Consider the following 23,271-nt stretch of genomic DNA (forward strand, 5'->3'; position numbering starts at 1 on the left):
TTTAACATGGGATTTTTTTTTTAAAAAAATTTTTTAAAAAAAGGGTAGGCAATGGAAAGGCTATCTCTTTTCGAGAAATATGGCTGGCCCTGAAAAGGGCCTTTGGGTTTTCTTCTTCTTCTTCTAATTTCTTCTTTTCCTCCACCAACTTCTTATTTTATCTCCAACACTCTTTCTCTTCTTTTTTTTCTCCTCCTCTTCTTTCTTCTCTTCCTCCTCTTCTTCTTTCTTCCTCTTCTCATTTTCTTCTTCTTTTTCAATTTTTTCGTTCCATCTTCTTATTCTTATCTTTTCCTCTTCATCCTCCTTCTCCTCCTTTATTTCCTTCATCACACCACTAATATTGTCCTTTGCTTTTCTTAAGTTGTTAATTTCCATCTTTACACGATGGGGACTATAGGAATAATGGTCTTCAACCAGTCTTATTAGCATCTGTTCCATTATTCCTAAGTTGTCTAAAACGTCTTGCAAGGTTTGTATTTTGTCCATTTGGTTTGACGCCATCTTCTTTTTATTCTTTGCAGAATGGTTTGAACGACGAATACTGTGGGTTCTTATACTTAAAGCGCGTACGTGAAGGAAAACATCCCCCTAAAAACATAAAATGGATCTTACCTAGATCATGACCAAACAACGCGCGGACGTGAAGGAAAACATCCCCTACTTTTTCATTTCATATAATATAACCCAAACTATACTCTCCCCATTTGCTAAGAAACAATAAAGAAACCCATAATCTACTATTCTCACAAACATACCTTTACTCATACAAACACAAACACACAAACACATACCCTCACATTTTTTTATAAAAGAGTTAGTGTTTATTTTCACACTACTCTACCTACTCACATTGGCAAATTAATAGTTATTTCTTTTCTAGAGTATTGGGTAGCCCTGAAAAGGGCTGTTTTGTTTGGAACTTCATGGGCACCTGGTTAATGGTGGCACCTTCCAGGCCTGGCGCCACATACGCATCTTATCCCCCAGTTACTTTTTACCTTTTGGGGGGAGAGAGCAGAGGCAGGATATGTCGCTTCAGAATCCCAATTTTCGCTCTCTGGGATTTTGAAATTTTTTCTTCTCTCCTTTTCCTCCTCCTCTTCTTTGTTTCTTCTTTCCTCTTTATATCTTCTTTCTTCTTCTTCTTCTTTATATCTTCTCTCCTCCTCTTCTTTGTTTCTTCTTTCCTCCTCTCTTATTCTTCCCTCCTCGACAATGGCTTCCGCGGCCAGTTCATTTAATATGCGCCTGGCATATTCCAGATGCACATGAAGCTCCAACAGTTTCTCCAGTCTCGTGTTCATTTTTGGTGTTGATCAATCAACAAGGGTAGCTGGACTGCCGAACGAGTTTCAATTTATAGTGAAAGCGCGGACGTGATGGAAAACATCCCCCTAATAACATAAAATTGATCTTACCTAGATCATGACCAAAAAACAACAACAACGCGCGGACCTAAAAGAAACACTCACTCACTTTTTTATGCTACCCATCACTATTATAAATTTTTTTATAAATCACTTCAATAGACTATTTACATACGCAAAGCAATCCAATCTAACCCCAAATATACACCTCAAACAGCCCAAAAAAAACAAACATCATTTTAATCTACTATCCACACCAACCTATTTTATCACTTACAAACACAAACACAATCACACTAACACACAAACACATACACTTCCACTATTAATAAAGAGTTAGTGTTTATTTTCACACTACTCTATCTTCACACATTGGCAAATCGATCGTTATTTCTTTTCTAGAGTATTGGGTAGCCCTGAAAAGGGCTGTTTTTTTTGTTTGCTATGGCATTCTTTTTTAGTTTCTAAGAATGCGATGTCCTCTGAGGATAGACTTTCTGGCGATAGGTCTGCTTCTTCGGAAAGAGAAGAAGAACTCTTTGGTGTCGATACGACAATCGACAAAGCCTCTGTCAGGTTCAGGTTGCTGTTGTTGCTGCTGTTGCTGCTGTTGCTGCTGTCTCTGAAGTCTGTACTTCTCTGTCCATTCTTCTTTTTCCCTGTTCATTTCTTCTCTGAAGAGCTCTTCTATCAGGTCTTCAGTGATTTTTAACATTCTCACATTCTCTATTTCTTCTGGCTTCGGTATCAGACTGTGTCTGACCCTATGCAAATTCACGTAGGCTTCGTTGAGTTTAGCTAGTTTGGAGCACATCTTCGTAGGAGGATGAGTCGACAATGGATGGTTAGACTGGGAACAAACCGGTTCTTAAAGTCAAAGCGCGGACGTGAAGGAAAACATCCCCACACGGTTTTTGAGTCTCAACGTTTCAGTGAGTGTCATGAGAGGGATAGTAAGAAATGAAAGAGCATCAATTCAACATTCTTATAGCTAAACAAACCACAAAGGCATTTTTTTTCAAAACACAACATTTTTATTCAAAAATCACTTAACACTAAACAACAACAACTCTAACATTTTTTAACAATAATCCAACACTATAACATCAAACAATTTTTTCAAATCACAAACATTTTTTTCTCAATGGACAATCTATTTTGAACAGGGCTGACAACGTTGTGAATGAAATTATGATTTCCACTGTTGGAAATCATTAGGCCATTGATGGACACTACGTTTCCTAGCTTGAGACAAAAGATAAGCATAATGGTCACAAAACCATCGATCTACTTTCACATCGTTTCTAGCAGAAGAACGAGGATCGAAATGAGTCACTAAATGTTCTAAGGAATAGCCCAGGCTGCGATGATGCAGAAAATACACACAGTACTGTCCACACACCAAGGAATCTGTGCCTTGTAATTTCACGTTATTGAATCGGGTGGTTTGAGCATTTCTTCTCATAAAGTCGATGATATCGTCTTCCAAAGGGGGCAATCCGTACGAATCGAAATATTCCACACATCCTTCTTGAGGAAAGTAGACGGCTACCCAGTGGGTTCCTGGGAGATGACTGTCGTCCGTGTTGATCACGTAAGCTTGATGGTCTTTAGGTTTGCGATGAGGGAGTTCATCTTTAGCACAGACGACAGGATTCCAAGAAGCCGTATACGAACTGTGGTTCAAAAGGTAATAAAGTTCCCAGGTATCCATGTTTTGTGTGGTTTTTCTCTTCTTCTTCACAGGTAATAATAAGTCGTCAATTTGATCCTGACTTTTTGCTTGAAAATGTCTGACGAATAACCGTTTCTTCGTTTCGTCTCCTCACTCTGATTCAGGGGAGCTTCGATACGATGGATCTCTTGAGTGGTTAATGGTGGACAAGAATGTTCACGCAAGTCTTTATACCACTGGTGCAACACGTCTTTGTTCGAGATGAGACTCCAAGCTTCGTCCAGATACTCGTCCAATTTTTCTTCTTGACTTAACATCAGGCATTTATCGTGTTGAATTTGACTGGGATGATCGTTTTGACATCCATAGCAATCTTTCTTGATCAATTCCGTCATTTTGTCGACCAAGTGTTTGGCAAAACAGGAGACTAAATGGGCTTCTTGTTCTGGCCATCTCGACTTCATCATGATATCTTCTTCGTCTTTGTCTTGAGATTCTTCTCCTTCCACGGTCTCCTTACATTCCATCTCCAAAGTTTCTTCACTAGGTAAAGAGGGATAACAGTCTTCCATGGCTTTCTAATAATCTAGAATGACTTCTCTCAAACTGTTGATTTCTATGGTATTATCGAATTCGGCATACAGGATGACGTTCACTGTCACTGGCAGAGAATTTGCAAACTGAAGTTCCACACGAATCTGGCCAGATTTTATAGGGTGGAAATGTCCCTCGTCGCTGCCTTGGTCTGGAGTGAAATCAAACGCCCACAAAGTATAGCCTTCTGCATATTCGTTGTAATCAATGCCGTGACTGGTGTTGGTTCCTAACTGGCCGGTGGCTTCGTACAGGGACAAGTACGATCTCAAGTAATTTTGGTTGGCAAAGTCAGGTTCGAAAGGTCGGGTACACAAGATCTTGCCATCGCGACTGACTTCGATTTTCTTCACGTTGAAGTGTTGAAAGTTGAAAGGATTTTCAGAGAAGGCTCCGTTGAAGGCTGCATTCGAGACCATACCAAGGATCAAACGTTTGGGTAACTGTCCTTGGAACAGATGATCTTCGGTTATGGATTGCAGTCCAGCAGAAATGGTGAACGTTTTCACTTCCACACGTCGTATGGGATACTTGGCGGTCGTTCTGCTCAACGTCTGACTGATGTCGTTTCCTACTTTAGGTAACACTTCTACGCGTCGTACGTAGAGTTTGGCCTCTTCGATTTGGCTTTTAGGATTGCCAGCAGTTTCATTAGCCAACAAATGGAAAGTGGCACTGCTGCGATTCAGTCTCAGGCGCACATTGACCCCGTTCAGCAAATATTTCTCTTGCAACCACATGTCCAAATGCAAACGATCCATCAGTTCTAAACTGTTCTTTTTTAAGATTTTGGCTCGTCTTGCCACAAAGCCGTCATTGTCATTTGCGTCAGCTATCTTAAACTTGCCCGCTTCGTCATCTACCCACAGCACACAGGCATTGAGATGACTTGTCTTGGCATCTGGTCCGTACGTCAAGAGATTTTCCAGGTAGGCACGGTAAGGGTAAGTATCCATGCTGCTGCTAACCAGTTTGTTGTTCAAGTACAAGTCCACTGAGCTGAACAAGGAATGCATGAAATTGTTGACGGGAGCTATAATCTCAGTGTCATCTACTGCACCATCATCCTTATCTAGAACTTTGACTTTCAAGTACAAGTAACTGCTATTCAGATCGATGTAATCTTCGGGCTGTCCTTTGATTTCAAACTCGATGGGAGCTGAGGCTGTCAATGAGGAGATGGGATGAAATTCCACCCATTGGGATTCTTGCATCGTCATCATGGTGGGGGGCATGGCAAACAGATCCAGTTCCGTCTTGGAACAGGCGCAAGACTCTCGGTGCATCATTTTTTTCTCTTTCTCAATAATCGAAAACGTCTAAGTCTCGAACGGTTCTTCTTTTCTTGGCCTTTCTCGCTTGAAGTCTGGTGAAAGGGTGTTTTCTTCTTCGTCGTCTCTTTCTGCCTTGTCCTTGCTGAATGCCTGACTCGGTAGCGTGCAGGGCATTTATAGGTGTGTCTCGTCGGCCTAAAATGTCTTTGCCCGTTTGCAGCAAGACATTTTTGCCTGCCCTCATGAAGGCTTCTTTAGGGTTTTGTTTGTCGATGATGACATTTTGGAGAAATTCTTTGCCTTGTGTCAGTGCCGCATCTTTCAAGGCGTGCAATCCTCGTGTCACCATCGGTTTCAAGACTGGAGCCACCGAACGAAAGGCCGATTTTAACATGTCTCCTAAACCGTGTCCTCGCTGTCAAGCAACCCCTCGGTACACTGGATACATGACTTACTTACGAGTCGTGAGAGAACCGTTTTCGAAAATGGAGTTTCACCGTGACTTTTCCTTTGGTGAATGGAATATTTTGTCCCAAATCTCCTTTTATAGTAATGTTGACCGTGTCCAAATACGACTTGCTGACCGGCAAATAGTGAGGATGGACAAATTCGCGGTGGACGTGGTAAGTGTTTCCACCTTCCTCGTCAGCGATTGTAGCAGAATCCACTTTGAAAGGAATGACACGCAGTAACGGCACGGAGGTGTGTCCCACCACGTTGTATTCCACCACATCGGAATACACAAAGATCAAATTCAGTCCTTGGTTCAGTTCTACCGGGGTACGAAAATACTGGCCAAAAGATTCGTTGCTGTAAATGACAACTTTTTCTTTTAGTGTATTTTCTACTTTCTTCCTCATCTTTATGTCACCACCCAACATGTCAAACAATTCATCATTAAAATAGAAACCCATGATTTTTTCCTCAGGAAATTTCATCAGGAAGCGACGAGCTGTTTTGTGGTATTCCAGGGTGACAGCTTTGGACTTGAAAGTCTTAAAAGCTTCCCCAAACACGCCATTAAACTTGGAGGCTATGGCGCTGACCAAATGTTGACCACTAAAATAATAGCCTGAGGGAATGAACAACTCATAGTCGGTCCACTTTGGATTGACTGTGTTTTGTTTTTTATGGGGATATTTGTTATTGTCATTCATCCACTTTTGCAATGGTTCGTCATAAACTTCCACCGTAAATTTACTTTGATTGTCAATGACATTGAGGACTTGGGTTGGGTGAATCATTTCTACCAAAGCCACTTCCCAATGGGCTTCGTGATCTAAGGGGATGGCCTGAGGTAATTTGGCCGTGTAACAGCACAACGTGTTGTTGGGAAACACCTCCATGGAACTGTCACTGGGTAAGGTTAAGTAAAATTGGTTTTGGTGACTCATAATTCCAGAGTTCTGTGGCTGTCCGAGGGGTTAGTGGATGTCAGAGGCGTGTCTCCGCCCAAAATGGGGTTTTGGTTGTGGATGTTGGAGTGGTGACTGGCACTGGCACTGGACACAACGTTCCCGTTCGAGGAGAATTTCAGGAAGGGGTTGGGAAGCAGGTAACCGATGCAACTGCTCAATAAAATGGTCCACAATTGTTTGTCTCCTTGTTGCAAACTCAAATTGGCGATGGCTGCCCCGATGACACAATACACCACGAAGATTGGCAGAAAAAGACGATTTGCGTTTTAGGCACACGTTCTCCACACCACACCCACAAGGGTTGTTTTTGTAAATCTTGCACAGAAGAACTAGGGGAAGAAGGACTGGTCGACGTAGCTGCGTCTGATGTGTGAAAGGGCATGATGGTCACTTCTTCTTTTTATAGTCGATGACTTGCGAAGCGTCGATCCAAGAATCGAAACTGGGTGGATATCCTTTCCAACGTACTTTGACTTCTTTGACACGTCGTTTGCCCACTTTACGGGTTCTGCGTTCGAGAATGCTTTCGATGTCGTACACGTCGTCTTCTTTTTTGGTGACACGTTGTAACTCGGGCAAATAAAACGTTCCTTTGAGTACTTCTCCGTTTATGTCTTCCAATTTATAGACGGCAGGATGACGGCCATGTACTCGTCCAGTGACGCGAAACAGTTCGGTCGTCCAGTTAGGTAAGTAACCTTTGTCGAAAGTGCGTTTGGTTTTGCCAATGCGCACCCAATCTCCTACGGTCAACTCTCCACTTTTCTTGGGGACAGCCCTCGTCGGGGACGTACCAAACAGGTGCTCAAACACCAACACTTCGTTCTTGGGGGTCACGTCCTGCGGGGCACGTCCGATGCTTCGATGGTAAGATTGGTTGTACGCTTGCACCAGGTGCGGTAAGATGTCGATGTACTTCAGAGTGTGGTGATGCGTAAAATATTTCCACATGCGTTCTTTCAAAGTGCGTTGAAAACGTTCCACGATGCTGGCTTTGGTTTCGGGATTCTCGGTGGTAAAAAGATGAATGTCACGTTTCTTTAATTCTTTTTGGAAAGCTTGGTTCAGAAATTCGGTGCCTTTGTCCGTTTGCCATCGAAGAGGGCGACGACCGCTTTGTTTCAACACTCGTTGCAGGGCTCGCACTAACTCGCTGCTCGATTTGGAAGTCAAGGGCACGACCCAGGCAAATTTGGAAAAGACGTCGATGACACAAAACAAATATTTGTAGCCACGATTGTAGCTGGCCAAATGAGAGACATCGGCTAAATCGGCTTGCCATTGATGATCGATGCCTTCCACTCGGGTGCGACTTCTGGCAAACTTGCGTCGAATGGGTTTGTGTAAAGTGTAGGTAGCTTGTTCTTGTAACCATCGTTGCACTTGAGGTAAACGGAGACTTTTCAGTTGCGTTTTGGCAGCACGATACAATTTTTGAACTCCTGCGTAACCTGCAGGATGCGAGGGATCGTAGTAAATGCTGGCTAAGACTTTTTCCATTTTTTGTGTTGGTGTGTTAATAAGTCACCCACTCTTCGGTGATGCTACTTTGGGTGGGTCGAAAGGGTGGTTTGGAAACGGATTTACGTGTCCGATGGGCTACGGGAGTAGAAGTCGAAGGTAGTGGTGGTGGTGGAGGTGGCAATGGAATGGCTTTGGTTTTCTTTTCTTTTTTCGGTTCTGGTTTCCCTTCTTTCTTTTTCACTTCTGTCGAAGGCGGCGTGGACATCATCTTTTTAACCCAAGCTTTCATTTCTTCTCGTTGGGGTGTGGGAGACGGGGTCAACAAGGATGCTGCAATCTTACTCGAAATGGGAGCTGCTGACGGTGTTTGAAACACTTCGCGAATCTCTTCTTCCTCAGGTCTTTGTGGGGTAGCATCTCTGGTGACCGTTGGGGATGGTATTGGTAGTGGTGGTAATGATGATGATGGTGCTGGACTTTTCATCAAGGTCTTAAAATCTTTCAGAGTGGGTAAAGCTGTTTCGTCTAAAGCTTTCTGGTGAAAGAGTTGCAGTCTTTGCAAGAGTTGACCGTACTTTTGCGATTTTTCTGTTTCGGACAAATCTTGGCGATCCATCAAGGACTGCAATTCGTGTTGTAACTGGGACATCTCGCTCAAATTGGGATTGGGAGGTAAATGCGGGGTGCGTTGTTCTTGCCACCGATGGTATTCCATCCATCGTTTGTAAGGCACTAAAGCTAGTTTTCGTCCTTCCATGGGGTTGTCAGGGGTCGATTCTGAGATCTTGGAACTTCCGAGGCCTTTTTATCTTGCTCCCACCAGTCCTCCCAACATGGTTCCCAAGACTCCTTTCAGTATGGGGCCTAACAACAGAGGTAAAATGCCTCCACGTTGGACCAACATCTTCTTTTTTTGACGAATGGGAATTTTCTTTCGAACCATTTGGCGAAGAACGTGACGATGTTTGCCTAAGCATTGTTTCTGGTGTTTGGACAAAGGGATCGTGCCTTTCAAAACGTTCAAACAACATTCGCACACGGTATCGATGACCTCTTTGGAGGCCGTTTGAATGAGTTTTTTTCGTAGGGGTGAAGAAGCTTTGGACAGGACAGATAACATGTCCCCATGTTTAGCTAAACGTGGTGGCAGTCCTTTCCTTTTCTTTCCTTGGGGTTTTCTGGAGGGTGACATTTTTGCTTGTGGGTTCCGGGACATTCACCGAACAGACACTAACGTGGATGACTTAACGCACACCCTTTTATCTTTTTTTTGGGACTATCGCTTTGTCATAAAGGTGACAATGTTTTTCCCAAAATCGCCAAGGAATCCTCCCCTTTGTTGACGCCTCTTTTTCTTGGAAAGACTGTGTCTTTTCTTAGGGTAATGTCGATGCTTGGCTAAGCGCTTTGTCGGATGACGCGTCTGCCTTTGTCTCTTTCTTTTGTGGCTTCTTGGAGGTGACATCTTTTACAAGATCACTGATACCCCGACTTGGTCACAGGAACTTTTTATACTGGAACGCGTCGCCACTGATTGTCTTTACGTTTTATCAGTTTGAGGACAGGCATGACACGTCGTGCAGGGGTACGTAACGGACTAAATCGAGCCAGTTCTTGCTTGGACAAATCCAGTAAACTTTGTAACATGCCCGATCTTTCTTGGACTTTGATTTTGGGAGAAGGTACTTTGTGAGCAGCAGCCACTGCCACTAAATTGGAGGGTCCTGCCACTGGGGAAGTTCTTTTGGGGGTCATCAACGGAGATGTTCTTGGTGTGATCAACGTCTCCAAGTACTCTTCAGTTCTGGGTGTCATCAACGGAGAAGTGGATGAACGTGAGGATGCCGGAGACGCAGTCACTGCCGTGGCAGGTCGTGGTTTGCGAGTGTAAGGTTGCGTCCTGGCCGAAGTGCCTCTCTTGCGACTAGTTTTCTTCTGTGGACTTTTCTTTTTCTGGGGACTTTTTCTCTGTTTCTTTTTCTGGGGGCTTCTTTTCTTTTTCCGGGGTGGTGTCTGGTAAGAGGAGGGTCCTGCCACTGGAGAAGTTATTCTTCTTGGGGACCTGGTCTTTTTCTTTTTCTTCATGGGGCTTCGTTGGACTTTTGTCTTGGGGATAACTTTGGGGGCATTAGGATCCCATCTTAAGAGTGAGCGAATGATGACCCCTCCTAGAGTACCGCTCCCTCCAGGTTTCAAAATGATTTGTTTTTTGGTTTGAGTGTCAATGCGGGGATCGGCCAGTTGGACCAAAGCGACTTTGTTTCGATCGAAAAAGCGTTTGGTTTGATGAGGAATCTGAATGATTCCTTGGAGTAATTGACGTGCCGTCACCGTGAACCATCGTAAGACTTCTTTGAGACTAGCTTCTAAGACACGGGCTCGTGTTTGTGGATCTTTTTCTCGACTGATGCCATACAAGGCACGAATCAATTTGACGGGAAGATGCGACTGAAGGGACGTCATGTTCACACTGTGTGAGACAGACGAAAAAGGGTCTGAGGTTTTTATAGATTTTTTGATGGGGATTGAAATGAAGTCGAGGACGGAGACGTGTACAGGACAGGCCCTCCGTCTTGGCACCAGTGGTGAAACAAGTGGGTACGAAATCGCAAATCCTCGGGGGTCGTAGGTTTCAAATCGACGAGTAAATAGGCGTGTGGCGTTTGAGTGGCATCGTCGTACGCCTGAGTGAGCCAAGGCGTTCCTAACTGTTTGGCTAAGACTTGCACTTGCGATTTATCTCGAGGGCTTTTAAACAAGACCACGTAATGCGCATTGAGACTGATGGTGCGATGGGCTTTACTTTGTTGAAACAAATTTTGGGTGATGTAAACGACACTGGCATTACGGTGATGCCCTTTGCGCGTGAACCACAATTTAATTTCTTCTTCGTCTTCTCCTAACATGTCGTCGAAAATGACCAAATGGGTTTGACGGGAGTCAGAGACGATGCCGTCGTCTTCTTTAGGAATGCCTTCCACAAACATGATGGAATCACCTTGACTTTCTCGCAAAAGGCTGTACGCCGATTGCCACTCTTTGTAACACCACACGATCCGTTGAGGGGGCCGATCGATCAAATGATGTTTATGTTCGATCAAACGTTTGACGAATTCGGTTTTGCCTGAACCGCTAGGTCCAGCAATGAGCATGTTAAAGGGATGGCGAAGATACAAAGCCTCCCAACTGGCACGATCTAAGTGTTCGTCGATGACTTTGACAGTAGAGGAAGAGGGAGCAGAGACAGCAGAGGTAGCCATGGTGTGAGAAATGTCACTTGTGACACGAAAAACAAACAAGACAAGAGTTTATATACTTTTTCAGAACACGTTTATTGAATGTTTCAAATATGAACACGAAAGACAAAAATACATACAACCCAAATAGTGATGTACAGGAATATAAAACACAGCAAAGCGATCAAAGTGGAATATAAACAAATGTCTGTACAACATGTTTTGGGTAACCAAGATGTCCTAGGGACAGTGTGTAATGTTCTTACAGTCTCTACATGAGGTATTGTCACACAAGTGTCCTCCCGGAATGACCTTTCAGGAATGTCCATGACAGTCCTGTCCTGAAGCGAGTGGTTGTTCTCGGTGACGGGTTCTTCTGGCACCGTCACTAACACAGGTTGAAAAGTAACTTTTTTCCTTGAACAACTCTTGTGCATACTGGGCCACTTCTTGGGTCCAAGCCTCAAAACCCCCCTTTTTCCAGTCACGAACATCTGTCCAATGAGGGTGTAAGTCACAAGCTACACACACATCGTCATACACGTCTTGGGTAGCTAAAAGTTGACGAATCTTTTTTTCCTGTTGAGGTCGAGAAGTATCCAGATGAAACCGCAAGGCTTTGAGCAAAAGGAGTTTTTCGTGACCATTTAAGGCCATGGAGGTGGTAAGTACTGATCGTAAAGAGTCCACAAAGAATCGGCTGGTAAACGAAATCCCAGAAAACAAGTCACTAAGACACACAGCACTTGTCGTCCCAAATTGAATGGATAAAGTTCTTGTAATAATCGATGGTAATGATCCACGGTTCGAATATGGTCATTGAGTTCCTTCCACGGAATCTGTTGGATTACATACGACATAAGTCGTGGCATAGCTGCCTGTTTTTATAGTCTCTTTGTTTCGAAAAGAATACACGTACTTTCTAGCCAGTGATGTTCGTTTTCCAGTGGGGAATGTAAATCTTGCATACTGTAACCGAAACGTCAGAGTTCGATTAGAAGTTTCCTCTTCCGCTAAGTAGATTCCACGTAAAATATGTTGGTAATCCTTTACCTCGTCTTCCTCAATGGGTTGCTCTAGGTGAATCTCGAAGTAACCAAAATGATCAACACGTGAATCATCGGGGGCCTGGAAGTATTGAACAAGGTCTGACCACTGAAACAATTTCTGACGAATCAGTTCTCTTATACCCTTCAGGTACCAGTGGTTAAAGATCTGGTGACGTAACGGATGCAATTGTTCTTTACGTTTCACTTGTATTTTGACCAGCTCTCGGTAAATGCGTTCTCTCAACTCCACAGGCAAAGCACGAATGTTCTCTTGTAAAGTATCCATGAATAGGTCATACTAAATCCTCTTTGGTCTGACACAAGAAATGTACTCTTTGCACAAACATGGTTTCACTTCAGTGTCGAATTTAAATCGTTGAGTCACTAATCTACACATTACAATTCGTTCAGAAGTTTCCTCTTTCACTAAGTTGACATTGTGTTCAAGATGTTGGTAATTCGTTAACTCTTCCTCTGGAATTCGATGCAGTACGTTTACAATGATGTAACTACAATCGTCCATACCAAACCAATCCTTTTTAAAACTAGAGGATCGTTGATCAATGTCTGTCCGATGGAACACTTTCAATTGAATCAATCCTTGTATAGCTTTCAGGTACCAGTGGTTCAAACACCGGTGACGTAACGGATGCAATTGTTCTTTACGTTTCACTTGTATTTTGACAGTTCTCGATAAATGCGTTCTCTCAACTCCACAGGCAAAGCACAAATGTTCTCTTGTAAAGTATCCATGAACAGATTATTATGGTAAGAAGTTACTTCAATGTCTCGGTCCCACTAAGGGTAAGTAATGACAATTCGGTGACCATCGAGCATGTTCTACGTAGGCCGAATCTTGCGGTTCCCAGTGGTGAAGTGACACACCGCAACTGAAGCACTTGACTTTATCTCCTTCGCCCAAGTAGAAAAATCCGGCTCTGGCTAATTCTTCAGGGGTCGGTCCTCCCAGATACTTTGGCCATTTTCCTTTGAACGATTGAAGACGATTTTCAAAGTCGCAGTATTCCGACAAACGCACAGGAAACGAATATTCCTCTTTCACAGGTTCGTTTCGATGAGGGTTGGGTGACATGAACAGGAGTTTGCTCAGGGCTGGATGACATCCGTAGGGAGGTAAACGTGAAGGTCGACATTCCCCTTTAAACCCGGTAAAATGTCTAAGAGGACGAGCGGCATCGCTTTCGCATCCCTCAGGTTTGACACGCACAGCATCACTTTCCATGACAGGGGCAGTGAGAACAAAGTTCCCATGATGCTTTACGGCATCGCTCAGGTCACAACGTACAGCATCGTACACATCGCAAGGCTCACAATCGCACTCGTCTGCAAACTCCGTTACGCAGTTACAATGGTAACCACATGGACAATCGCAGTTTCCTTCCGGACATTTTCCGTCGCAATGCTTGGGTCTTATCCATCCAGTATTAGTCACACTAGAGGAAGATACAACTTTTTTACAATCCCCAAACTGGAACGATGTCTCTTTCAAAGTATTCATCTTGTTCGCTCGGTCTTGGTAGTCACAATGAACTATCGATCTTGCCTAGGGTTCCTTTTTTATATACAGACCAATACCGACGTGACCGTACGGCAACGTAAAGTGATTGGGAAGTCGAACTCGCTTCTGGTATACAATTTGATAGACTTTTTCCAAGGGTCGACTGACGATGTGGTGAGTGGGTAAACGTACAATCTTGTTAGGTTGATAGGTGGTCACTTTAAAGTTTCCATCCTCTCCCGATTCCAAGGCTTCTTTCAATACCCCAAAGTTGACCACTCGACTGGTACGATAATTCAGAGTCAGTCCTTTCACTTTGCACGTCGTGTGCACTTCTCCTTGTTTGTCCCGGTATTCGTAGCCGTAATTTTTGGGACCGCCACTGACGAAACTTAGAATCTTGTCGTCGGGATGTTCGTCTGTCCAGGCTCCTAAACGGTCTCCTTCGATGTTAGGGTGATGTTGAATCGGGTGATGGATGTAGATGCAACTGTCCGTGTCAAAGTACAGGACGCGTTCCCCTAACAGTTCTAAAGCTTCGTACAATTTTAAGCGAGCATGGGCTGTCACGTAAGCCGCAATGATGACATTTCCAAAAGGGTCGTCTTGTACAAAGTCCAGATCTTCTTCGTAATTGACCAAGATCAAATTCTCTCGAACGACGTCCACGTGTTTCATGTATTTGGTTTTGTCGTGAATCATCTGGAAGTAGCGGGAAGGTTCTGTCAAATATTCCGTCTTGGGTAAACACGGTCGTTGTGCCATTTTGCCCCACAAGCAATTTAACATCACTTTGGCAAACGATCGCCTGCCTTCGTTTTTCTCGATGTGGTCTAAAGTGATGCCTTCTTGTTCGTAGTATTTCTCTTTGAATTGTATTTGGTCTTCGGGAGTGTGACACCAGGAAGGATAGCCGCTGGCTTCTTGCTTCAGTTTCAAAAAGGCATCCACGTAGTCGGCGAAAATGCCTTTCTGAGTAGGGTCACCCTTGTGGTACTGTTGTGTCTTGGGAAAGTGGCAAATTTCGTACACTTCTAACAGTTGGTATCCCATGTCCAGAGCTTTGAACAATTCTACGCTGACCCAGGTTCCCGTCAAGGCACGTTCTTCCTGGGTATGCTGACAAGGTTGGTCTTGGTTGCACGTTTCGGCACAAGTACGGCACAAGGGAAACATCAGTTTGCCTTGACAATGGTGAGGTAAGACGGGATGGTATAGGTTCGTGGGAGGCAAAACTTTACACTTGATCAAGCCTTCGTATTGTCGAATGTTGACCAGGTCGATGTGTTCCGTCAACAATTGCGGGTGCCCTGTAGGAAAGCGACAATATTTGCACACGTAGGGATACAGCGAACACACGTCCAAGTATTTGATTTCTTCTCCTTTCTCTTCGTCGGCTTGGTACAGCAAACAGGTGGCATTGGTCCTTCCTCCGTACAAACTATCCCTCGGGTTCAACGGGTCCATGAACTGGTAACTTTCCACGAGGCGTTTAAACTCGGGATCGGTTTTCATACGGTGATCGTACTCGTGTTCCCACATTTCCACCACTTGGTATCCTTGCTGTTCTAACTTTAGGCGTCGCTGACAAGTGTCCTGGTACAGGTCTTCCATGGTTCGTTGCAAAAACTGATTCTTGGTGCCACGGTCAGGGTAACAGACGGGACATCCGTGAAATAAGCAACCGTTAAACTCGTACACGATCTTGGGGTTTTCTAAGTCCCAGCCATCGACCGAATACGTTCCGATGGTCTTTTCGCCCCCTCCGTTGCGGGCATGCTGAATCCACTTGTCTTCCTTGTCGCACAAGTAATGTAACCAACGTAGGGCTTTGACCGAGTATTGACGTTTGACAAAGTGGGTCGTTTGAGGACTGATGACAGCCACGGTCTTTTCAGGCATGAATCGTTGTCGATACACTAAGGAACACGCTTTGGCAATGGTGCAAGCTTCTTTCAAAGGATCGACCCCTCCGTGTTCCATGAACAGTTCTCGAAATTTTCCACAGCAACGCCGTAAAATGTCCACGTCGGAACGACAATACTTTAGCATTTCTTCCTGAAAGTCGAAAGGGTCCGAGGCGTGAATCTGGTACCAAGCGTTGAAAGCTTCTCGTTGTTCGGTACGCATGTTGTCGGGGTCGTAATAGTGAGCCTCTGGTAAATGGGGTAGAACGGCGTGTTGATTGGCTTCCGTATTGAAAAAGTGTGGAAAGTACCCTTTAGCCATTTCTGTCATTCCAAACGTTTTAGGCATTCGACTCAAAGGCATGGCCAAATAGCTCATCGAATCTTTAAACTGTACTTGTCCCACTTGCATGAAAATGATTTTGGCTCCGTTCAAAGTCACTTTAGGACGTTCGGTGCCTTGTTCCGTATAGTACCTCAAAAGAAACTGTCCATCGTATCCGGAGAAATTGTGAGCCATCACTGTGGCATGACGATGACAATCTCCGTAACGTTCGATGTCCTCTTGGCTCCACGTCTTGTCGACGGGGTCTAAGACCCATTGGGCAAAATTGGCTAACGTGTTCGGCCCCCGAAAGATTTTTTCACGCCCTCCGGGAATCTTGCTGCAGTGAGGGCAATGACTGAAGATAGGTTCTTGAATGCACTTCTCGCACGCTCGATGAGCCACGCAGAAATTAGGAATGTGAATGCCGGTCTCTTGCATGCATTCGAAATCGAAAAAGATGAAATTGCCTTTCTTCTTGTGACCGTCCTCTTTCTCTGGTGGGGGTTGGTATTTTTGCACGTAACATTGGTGTTCCAAGTCCACGATGTGGTGACAAATGTGACATTTTTTCTTTCCTGAACATACGTGTGCCTTGGTATTATTGGTACGTATGACTTGTTCACACGTAGAGCACAATCTCAGCAGTTGACAAGCGCATTTCTTCTGTGAACCTTGCGTCTTCAAATGTTGTTGGTAACAGGTAGGGCTGACAAACGTGCGCAGACAAGTTGAACAAGGCACTGGTTCTTCGCTCAGACAGGGTGAAGAGGCCAAACATCCTGTGCATTTCGATCCACAATGCTTGTGTTGCTCTCGATTGTTATAACCATGGTCACATTTCTCACAGTAATAACTGTATCCCAGGAATCCAGTGATAGTGGTAATCGTATCGAAATGGTCATCGTGATAATAGACATGAATGTATTTTCCGTCCTTAAAGTCTTGCCCTCGAAACAATAGAGGTCCGCGCACTTCTTGAGGGTGCACTTTCAAGGTGTATCGTGGAGCTAGGACATCTTGCAATTTTTGCATCTCAGGAATGCCGCAGGGTGTGTCTTTGGGCAGTCCGGCTTGTTGTAACAGGTGTTCTGCTTCATTTCGTTGTTTGGCTCGGTCGGAACGTTGAATAGTGTCCCAGGTTCTTTTCCATTCTACCGTGTCGTTCTTGTTGGCATAGGTTCGTCCCACCACGATGGCACGGGCTAAGCACATCTGGTCATGAGGGTTGTCAATTCGGACGAGACTCTTTTTGGTGTTGCGAAGGTCGTCCACCAATAACATCTTTTTGCGTCCTGTCCCTTGAGGAGGAGAGACGTGGGTCATGTCCAGTGTGGCTTTACCATCGGTGATGTCAAACTGATCATTAGATTGTTGTACGTGTTGAATCTTGTCCATGACTTTGGAAGCAGTCAATTCTGCAGGGGTGCTAAACTCGATCCAAACAGGGGATTTCAAACCGTCGTGTTGTATGGAAAGTCTCAAGCGATCGTCTTCTTTGGGTTGACATTGTCGCTTGAGTGCGGTGAGCAAAGAATCCCACACCTCGGTGATGAACACTTCTGCTTTCTCTAACGGTACTTCAGCCTTGAAATCTTTAAACTTCACCGTGTATTTGTAAGCCGTAGTTCTAAATTTTCTAGAGGAGCGCTTTTCCGTCTCTCGAATGGAATAGTACTTTTCAGGGTTGACAAAGGGTGATGGACTTGGTTTAGAGGGTTTGGATTCTGGTTCACTCATGTCCTCTTCAAAATCACTGGCATGAATTTGTGCCAAGATTTCAGCCCTGGTACGAGGCGATAGATCACGTTTCTGCCTCTTACTTTCTTCTTCTTTCTTCTCGAATGAATGGGATCGTTTCATCTTGAAAGCAAAAAGTCAAATGACTCAAGTTCAAACACCATAAACTACTTTATAGTCATAGCAGACCAGCGTATATAAAAGGGTGTGTGTCTTGTCCTTTCACTATTCATTTCACTCTCAAGCCGAGCACAACGATGGAAGAGACTAACCAGATGGAACGTTTCGTCAGAGCTTTGCGAGGGGTCATTAGAAAATTCTCTTCAGACCAGCCTACGGACTACTCTCCTTCCTTTAGAGATAAAAGTCAAGATACTTGCTATATCTGTCAGAAGAAAGGGCATTGGTCTTCAGAGTGTCCAGACCGTCAAAAAAGAACAAAAACAGGGACTAAAAAAGACAAAAGTCAAGATACCTGTTATTATTGTAAAGAAAAAGGACATTGGTCTCCAGATTGCCCAAAAAAGAAACAAGAGGAGTCAGAAGAAAAGAGGAATTCTTCAGAAGAAGAGAGGGATTCTTCGGAGGAAGAGAGGGATTCTTCTGAGGAAGAAAGAAGACAGGTGAAGAAAAAGAAACAGGAGAAAAAAAGAAGAAGGGAAGAAAGCGAGGAGGAAGAAGAAGAGGAAAAGAGTGTGACGGTGAAGAAATTCAAAAAACAGAGAGACTAAACAAGGAGAAAAGAAGAAATCAATGAACTTTTAATTAAAGTGTTGAGCTGTGAATTGTGAATTGGATTGTAAAAAAATGGAGAAAAGAATAAATGAATGATATAAGGTAAGAGTCTTTGAGTTTTGATTTTAAAATAAGAAGCTACACTCACGCACTCATACACAGACACGTACTATAAGGGTAAAATGGGTGAGTTTTTTTTTTGAGTTATTGGCAAATTGAAATTGTATTTCTTTTCGAGAAATGTGGGTGGCCCTGAAAAGGGCCTTTTTTCTTTATGGTGCAGGGGTGAGTTTAAGCAATCAATTTTAACTGCCTTAAGCCTTTGCCACGGCCAAGGCCTACTTCTGGACTGCGTAATGATGATAATGATTGGGTTGAAATCACTAAGGGTGGTACGGTAGGCTTAGTCACAGGGTTGACGTGTTTGGCTCGGGAAGGTCGTATTCTCTTCGGTCGTGATAAAGAAGTCTGATACATTTGTTTCAGACTTCTTAACTCCGCTAAAATGTCCAACAGTACCGTGACCGTTTGATTTTCACCCTCTTGTTTCTTTGCTGCTACTTCTTCTTGCTGTTGCTGCTGTTGTTTTTTTCTTACCTCTTCTTCTTCTTGTTGCTGTTGCTGTAGGAGAAAAGCCTGTTCCGCTTCCTTTTGTCGTTGTATAAATTTCTCCAATTCTTCTTTTTGTCTCTGTCTAAAATTTTCCACTTGCGGTAATGAAGAAGGTAACGAAGGTTCCGGAACAAATTCTTGCGAGGAGAGAAAATCCACAAAATCCCAATTCACCTCTTCTGAAAGTAAGTCCGAGTTCCCTTGGGCAGTCTCCCCTGCTGGTGCACCCCAATGGATCGTTTTCTGAGTTTCCGTCATGTTGAATCACTGTCGCATAGATTGACTGCACACAAGCGCTAGCGAATCTATATAGACTACGTGACGTCACAGACTGCTCTCTTCGGATTGGATGCGGGCTGACTGAATTCTGTAACGCGTGTTAGGATTGGTGAATGAACTCAATCCGTTTCAATCCTTCCTGTCCCTATAAATAAGCGCCGTTCACTGCATTGATTCACCTATTCTCGGAGCCTCAACATGTGGACAGACGTTGAATCATCAACCCTTGTGTCAACAATGATGTTCAGGACGGACATGCTCATGTATGTCCGATCCAAGTGGACCGTTGTCCACAGGACCAACAGCAGCCTGTGGATAAGAAGAGTCTATATAGAGAGACAAGGTTGCCTCAAGAGGACTCTGATGTATGGCCCTGCTGTAAGACGAAGTTTGAGGAAAAGAAGATGTCGCAAATGCCCTCTATGTTAAGGGCATATTAACATAAACCAAAGGCCCTTTTCAGGGCCAGCCATATTTCTCGAAAAGAGATAGCCTTTCCATTGCCTACCCTTTTTTTAAAAAAATTTTTTTAAAAAAAAAATCCCATGTTAAATTCCCCTTGTCCGTAGATTGTCCCACGATTTATTCCCATGTTAAATTTCCCTTGTCCGTAGAGTGCCCCACGAATTTTTGCCATGTTAATTCCCCTTGTCCGTAATCTGACCCACGATTTTTCGCCATGTTAAATATCCATTGTCCGTAAACTAACCCACGGGTGTTTTTAATGCTAATTCCCATTGTCCGTAAAGTGCCCCCCTTCACTACTGATATACCATCCCTAGTGATTTCTTTCATAATCATCATCGACAGGAACAAGTCCAGAAGTAGGCATTGACCGTGACAAAGGCTTGAGGCCATTAAAGCTGATTGCTTCCCGTTCCTGGGTTTAAAAAACAAAAACAAATAAAAATAAACAAACAAGCAAACAAAAAACACCAAACGGTCAATTCCAGGGCCACTCAACTTTTTCGAAAAGAGATAGCATTCATTTTGCCAAAATCAAATAAAACTCAAAATCGTTTTTTTGCTCATGATGTACGTGTATGAGTAAGTGGGTGAGTGTAGGTCCATATTCTAAAAAATCAAGACCAAGAGACACAAACGTTTTCTGTCTGGTCTACACATTTTACAATTCAATTCACAACACAACACTTAAAAAGGTTCATAGACTTTTTCTATGTTTTTATTCACTCTCTCTCTGTTTTTTGAATTTCTTCACTTTCACAGGTTTTTCCTCATCTTCCTCACTTTTTCCTCGTCTTCTTTTCTTCTCTTTTTTATCTTTCTGAACGTGTCTGGGTTCTTCCTTTTGGAAGGGTACCTCTTCTTCCTGTTCTGAACCCCTCTCTTCCTCTTGCTCCTGTTGTTTCTAGGGCATTCTGAAGACAAATGTCCTTTCTCTTGACAATAATAACACGTATCTTTTCTTTTGTCTCTTCTGACACCTGTCTTGCTTTTGTAACAGTCTGGACCCTCTGTAGCCCAATGCCCTTTCTTCTTACAGATATAGGAAATATCTTGACTTTTATCTCGAAAGGAGGGGGAGTAGTCCTTCGGCTTGTCTGAAGAAAACTTTCGAATGACACCTCGCAAAGCTCTGATCAGAAGTTCGATCTGTGTTTGAGAGTGAAATTAATACTGGAAGGGAAGATACTGACCCTTTATATAGGAACCACACTGGTCTGACATGGATATAGGGACCCATGGAGTTTAAAATGTGGTCATTTGACGTTTTGCAAGTTGAAACGATCGCATCATATTGTGGGGAAAAGATAAGAAAGTAAGAGGCAGAAACATGATTTATCCCCTCGCAAAGTAGCTGTAGTCTTGGCTCAAATTCATGCCATTGATTTTGAAGATGACATGCGTGAGCCAGAATCCAGACCGACCCAGAGAGTCTACACCCAACCAAAGTCAACCATAAACTCCCCAAACTTACTAACATATTCGAGAGACGGAAAAGCGCTTAAGAACTATGGCTTACACGAACACGGTGAAGTTTAAAGATTTCAAGTCCGAAGTATCGTTGGAGAAGGCAGAGGGGTTCATCATTGAGGTGTGGGATTCTTTGTTAACAACACTGAAATGGCAATGTGAAGCCAGAGAAGAAGATCGCATGAGAATTTCCATTTATCACCACAGTTTCAAGTCCCCCGTTTCGATCGAGTTTAGCAGTCCGGCAGAACTAACACCTTCCAAAGTCATCGACAAGATTCAGCACGTGCAACAATCCAACGACAAGTTTCACATAATCGATGGAAAAGCGACAATGTACATGACCCACGTGTCTCTTCCCTAAGGGACAGGACACAAAAAGGTATTATTGGTGTACGACCTTCTCAGCACCAAAAAGAGTCTCGTCCAAATTAACAACCCTCAAGACAAGATGTGTTTAGCCCGTGTCATCGTCGTAGGACGAACGTACGCCGGCAAGAACGACACGGTAGAATGGAAAAGAGCCTGGAAAACTATTCAACAATCGGACCCAGCAAAACAACGAAGAGAAGCAGAACTCCTGTTACAGCAAATGGAGCTATCCAAAGACACCCCTGTGGCATTCATGAAATGCAAAATTTGCAAGACGTCTTGGCTCCACAACACACTTTGAAAGTACACCCTCAAGAGGTTCGTGGACCTCTCTTGTATTGAGGCAAATATTTCAAAGACGGAAAGTACATTCACGTCTATTATCACGATGAACATTTCGACTCCATCACCAGTATCACCGAATTCCTGGGTTCGGTTATTACTGTGATAAATATGACTATGGCTGTTATAACTATGACAAATGTGACATTGTTTCTTTCCTCTAAAACCTATAAAAATCGAGAGCAACACAAGCATTGTGGATCGAAATGTGAGGGGTGTTTGGCATTTCAACCCTGTCTTGACGAATGACAAGAATGGGTACATTGCCCAGCTTGTCAGCGCACTTTTGTCAGCCCTGCCAGCAACAACTAAAGACGCTAGGTTCACAGAAGAAAAGTGCTTGTCAACTGCCAAGATCGTACCCTACTTGTGGACAAGCCATACGTACCAACAGTGCCAAGGCACCCGGTTTTAGAGGAAAGAAACGATGTCACATTTGTCGCTAAATCGTGGACTTGGAACACGAATGCACCATTCAAAAATATAATTCCAAACATCAAGAAGAAGACGATGACCAGAAGAAAGACGATTTCATCTTTTTCGATGTAAAATGTGTGCAAGAGACCGGCATTCACATTCCTAATTTCTGTGTGGCTCACCGAGCGTGCGAGAAGTGCATCCAAGAGCCTATCTTTAGTCTTTGCCTTCACTTTGCCTTCACTACAGCAAGATTCCTGGACGACGTGAACAAATCTTACGGGGATCTAACACGTTGGCCGATTTTACCCAGTGGTTATTAGACCCAATCGACGAGACGTGGAGCCAAGAGGACATTGAACGTTATGGAGATTGTCATCGTCATTCCACGGTAATGGCTCACTATTTATCGGGATACAATGGACAATTTCTTCTCAGATACTATACGGAACAAAGTACCGAACGTCCGAAAGCGACTTTGAGCGGAGCCAAAATCATTTCCATGCAAGTGGGACAAGTGCAGTTTAAAGATTTGATTAGTTACTTAGCCATGCCTTGGAGCCGAATGCTTAAACGTTTGGAATGACAGAAATGACCAAAGGCTATTGCAGCACTTTTTCAATACCGAAGCCAATCAACACGCCGTTCTACCCCATTTGCCTGAGGCTCACTGCTAGGACCCGACAACATGTGTACCGAACATCGAGAAGCATTCTACGCTTGGTAACACACTCACGCCTCGGACCCCTTCGACTTTCAGGAAGAAATGCTAAAGTATTGTCGTTCCGACGTGGACATTTTACGGCGTTGCTGTGTAAAATTTCGAGAACTGTTGATGGAGCACGGAGGGATCGATCCTTTTAAAGAAGCCAAAGCGTTTTCCTTAGTATACCGCTAACGATTTATGCCCGAAAACACACTGGCTGCCATAAACCCTCAAATGACCAATTTTGTCAAACGCTTATACTCGGTCAAAGACCTATGCTGGTTACATTACTTGTGCAACAA

Source organism: Sinohyriopsis cumingii, chromosome 11 (genome assembly GCF_028554795.1).
Source record: "Sinohyriopsis cumingii isolate HCF-2022 chromosome 11, ASM2855479v2, whole genome shotgun sequence".
NCBI classification, from domain to species: Eukaryota; Metazoa; Mollusca; class Bivalvia; order Unionida; family Unionidae; genus Sinohyriopsis; species Sinohyriopsis cumingii.